General features: G+C 32.4%; 1 non-coding gene across 1 annotated transcript; it reads left to right on the top strand.

The window, feature by feature from the left end:
- Positions 1 to 4,045: 4,045 nt before the first annotated feature.
- Positions 4,046 to 4,150, top strand: LOC141565201 (U6 spliceosomal RNA). Its single transcript, XR_012488887.1, has one exon. It is a non-coding gene; the product is annotated as a U6 spliceosomal RNA (small nuclear RNA).
- Positions 4,151 to 4,511: the final 361 nt, after the last annotated feature.

The following is a 4,511-nucleotide window of genomic DNA, read 5'->3' as shown; positions in this document are numbered from 1 at the left end:
AGTGATTTGCCATTTCCTTCTCCAGCTCATTTTATAGATGAGGAAATTTAGGCAAATAGGTTAAGTGATTTCCACAGGGTTACATAGATAATAAGTATCAGTGGCTGGGTTTGAATTTGAATATTCAGGTCTGACACTCCATCTATTGCAGTATCTAGTTATCATTAACTACCATTTCTAATTTTTGTTTTTAATTCCATTCAGGTTCTTAAATGATTTATTGTTTATCTTAGGTTAGATTTTCTCACTGTGACAGGGATCTATAGCATTCCATCTTTTATTATTAAAGCATAACTGTGGGGTAGCTAGGTGGTACAGTTGGTAGAGTACCAGCCCTGAAGTCAGGAGATCCTGGCCTCAGACACTTACTACTTCCTAGCTGTGTGACCCTGGGCAAGTCACTTAACCCCAATTGCCTCAGCAACCACAACAACAAAAAAGGTTAACTGTCTACTTCTTGCAATTCATTTATCCTTTTCTTTAAGTATTTAGGTGTTTTTTTTTTCTTTTTAGTGCATATATGTTTCCCAATTATGTTAATTCATGAATCTAAATCTTTTCAGGAAAATATTGTTTCTCTATCTTTTTTATCCAAGTCTATTTTTTGCTATTGCCTTGTGTGAGACCATGATTGCTACCCCCTGCCTTTTTGAGTTCACTTGAATCATAATAGATTTTCATCTGTTCCCCTCATTTTAACTATTCAAGTTTTTATCTTTCAAGTATCTTTTGGTAAACATTGCATTTTTGGATTCTGCTTTCTAAATCATTCTGCCATCTTCTATTTTTTGGGTGATTTCACTCCCTTTCCATTTGTAGTTACAATAATTAATTATTATACCTTTTGTTTGCCTTCCTTTTTTAAAGAAGAGGGTTAAGGAATAGCAATACATTTATTACTAATGTTCAATATTCTGCTTGACATGAAAAAAACTTCATCTCTTCCAATTCCCTGGTTCTCTTTATTTTACCTTCACATAGAGATGATACATATTCTTATTTTTTTCTTTTCTTTCCTTTTTTTTTTTTTTTTTTTTTCTTTGTGAGTTTGACTGTCCCTACCTCACTAAGACTGGAAGTATAGTGGCTGCTTATGGGTTGGATCACACTATTAATCAGCAAGTAAGCTTAGACTTATTTTGTTTCCCATCTGGTCTAGTTTGTTCCTACTTAGGCATCCTAGTGCCCTTCCCCCCATTTCTAGATCATTCTATTCATGTCAGATAAGGTGGATACTTGATTAGTTTAGTGCAACTACAACTCCAAACTTTGTAGCTCAATTGATCTATCTGCTTAAGGTTCCCTAAAATAAGATTATGAATAAGTACCATCATGTCTCTTTCTTTCTTTGTAAATCCCTCTTTCCTTCTCTATTTCTCCTTATATAATTATATTTCTCATTACTCCCAGATTGATAATTCAAAATTTTTATTCATCTTTGTTTTTGTTGTTGTTTTTAAATCAGGAGAAATTTGAAGGTCCATCTTGCTACCTCTGGGATAATATTACATTATTTTCTGGGTATATTATTCCTTGTTATAAACCTATGTCTTTTGCCTTTTGTATTTTTATATTACACCTTCTTTTCTCCTTTTTATTGGAAGCTGTTAAATCTTGTATGATTTGAAATAAATATCACTATGGCTTCTCAGTACTTGAACTCCTTATTTCTAGTTGTTCAGGATTTTTCCTTTGACCTTGAAGCTCTGGATTTTGACCATAGTGCTCCTTGATTTTCTTTTTTAATACATTAGAAATTCTCTCAAGAGGTAAATTAGTTTATTTTTTTTTTCCATTTTCACTTTATTCTTTTTCCAAAAATGAAGAAAGCTTTCTTTCATTATTTCTTTAAATATAATATCTAGTCTACTTTTTCTGGTCATGATTTTCAGGGATTGCAGTGATTCTTAAGTAATCTTTCCTTTATAGATTTTTAAAAATATGATACCTTATACTTTCTTCAATATTGGAGGCATTTGGTTTTGTTTTAATATTTCTTGTTGTTCAAGAAGTCTGATATTTGGTTTGAGTTTTGTACTTTAGCTGAGCAGTTCTATTTTCATATCTTTCCTCAAGTTCTCTCTCTCTCTCTCTCTCTCTCTCTCTCTCTCTCTCTCTCTCTCTCTCTCTCTCTCTCAATTTTTCCATCAAAAGATCTTATATCATTTAGGAAAAAAATCATTTTTTAAAAAGTCTTTGTCATTGATTTTATGGATTTTTCCTGATATTGTGGTCAAGTATGTTTTTTGTTTTTTGTTTGTTTGTTTTTTTAGAAGATTTGCTCATAGATTTTTGGAGTTATTCTCCTATTTGGAGTTTTTGAATTGGGCATTTCTGGCTTCATAAAAGCTCTTTTGTTGTTTGTTTACTTATTATTCTAGCCTTACTTCTTGGCTTTTCTTATCTGGTTACAGTCACTGTTTTTTTTTTTTTTTTTTTTTTTGGTGGTGGTTGTTGTTGTTGTTTTTTCTCCTTATACTAAGTTCTGTTTTCTTTAAAGATGAAAGAGGTGACTTGAACACGTAGCAGTAAACTTTTAATGGATCATATCAGAAGCACTATTGTCCTGAGATTTATAGATTTCAAATCTTAGTTTTGGTATAGTTTCTGACTTACCCCTAGATGATACTCTAGTAGATAGAAGTTGACTTCAGCCCTATCAATCATATTAGCCTTATACAGGCTGGAAAGCTCATCTCAGTCAAAGTGACCATACTACTAGTCTAGCCCTGTTCTGGGCCTACCCCTGAGTTGTGTACTGCTAGACTAGTTTTGCTCAGGCACCAAGGCTCAGTCAAAATCTGCTCTGAATATCTCTAATTATTGACAGTATTAGTCAGAGCTTTTGTGTCTGAGTCTGTGATCATGGATTGTTGATGAGAATATGATGGTGATTCCAGGAGACTGAGAGGCAGTTGCTGTTCTCTCACTTCCCCACTGAGAGGCTGTTGCTTTATCTGACCTCTTCTTCCTTCTACTTCCAATTTATTTTCCTAGACCGCAAGCAGTAGACTATGTCAGTAAAGGCTGCTTTACAACTCCTTCAGATGTTCACAGATGTGAAGGCTCTTGGAGAATTGACCTGTCCCTTACACTTAGTCATGGTCCTTAATAATGGACTACCCTTATTCTACAGGTCCTTCTATGATTACTTGATTATGGGTTGAATTTGTAATCTAACATTGGAAAAATAACCTATTATTATTATTTCTCATTAATTATTTATTCTGATAGTCATTTTAACTTTTGTTGGAATAATTGTGGAGGCAGTTTGTCTTTACTTCTTCCTTCAATTCTATCATTTTGTTTGATTTCCTTGCCAATCTCCTTATTTTAGAACTTGGGAAACTGAAAAAGAGTGAAGGAAAAAGAACTCTTAAGGTTCATACAGATAGAAAGTATAAAAGATAGCATTTGAATCCATACCTTTTTGACTATTTCAGAGCTTTATCTAATATATCATATTATCAGTGCAGAAGATAAGTCATGGGACAATAGGCAATAAAGCCCAGACATTTTTATATTGATGATTTCAGGATCTAGAATCTAATACCATTGGTGGTTCAATTTGCTTGCCAAATATCCTATGGTATGAGGATGATTTTTATTTTCAACATATGTGCCAGCAGTGGGACCTGGTAAGAGAATATATTCTATAAAAAAATACAAACTGTTGGGGTGCCATTTAATTCCAATCTGCAGAAACTGCAGTTGCTAGGCAGGAGAGAACTTCAATGGGTTCTTAATGATAGAGGATCATGACAAAATACATTTTCAGAAAGATTAATTTATTTTGCCCTTCAAAAATTCTAAGTATTCAAACACTTTATGTATGAGCAGATTTCATCCATTTCGTAAAAAAGAATTTTTAAAATATCATTTATGGTTCTTGTATTTTAACTGTTTACATAACACCTCAAAAGCCTCTACAAAACAATTCTTCTTAAATGAGATAATTATGCAAATTTCAGTATGTTAAATCCCATGGTGTTGTTGGCTTGCCTACCTTAAATGAAATAGTAGGTGCTTTTAAAATGCTTTTTCAATGTTCATTTTAAAAACAAACATACTAAAACTGAAAGGAAAAAGAAGATTATCATGGTCCCTGTACAAGAATGAGATATAAATGTGTGTAACATTTCAATTTTTGTTTTGCTTTCTTAATTAGTGGGGACAAAGGAAGGAGGTAAGAGGGGAAGAATGAATATATGAAAATAATATTTAATTTAAAATATTTTTCAATGAGCATTTCTTTCTATATTCATAGTAGCTTAAGCTTAGAAACAGTAGTGAGAAAGAACTTTCAGAACCCTTAAAGGGACCATATAGTCCTTAGGTATTTCTAAAGGTTTTATGAATATTCTATTTACAAAATAATTCATTGAAAAGCAAATCTTATAGTACAGTTATAAAACATTAGTTCTCATAATTTTTGGTCTCAGTTACCCCCTTTCACTTTTAAATTCGATTCAATTTAAGCATCTACTATGTAACAGGAACTCTGCTAATCA

Source organism: Sminthopsis crassicaudata, chromosome 3, assembly GCF_048593235.1.
Source record: "Sminthopsis crassicaudata isolate SCR6 chromosome 3, ASM4859323v1, whole genome shotgun sequence".
Lineage (NCBI taxonomy): Eukaryota > Metazoa > Chordata > Mammalia > Dasyuromorphia > Dasyuridae > Sminthopsis > Sminthopsis crassicaudata.
The sequence above is the reverse complement of the archived record's forward strand: the minus strand, read 5'-3'. Positions and strand labels throughout refer to the sequence as shown.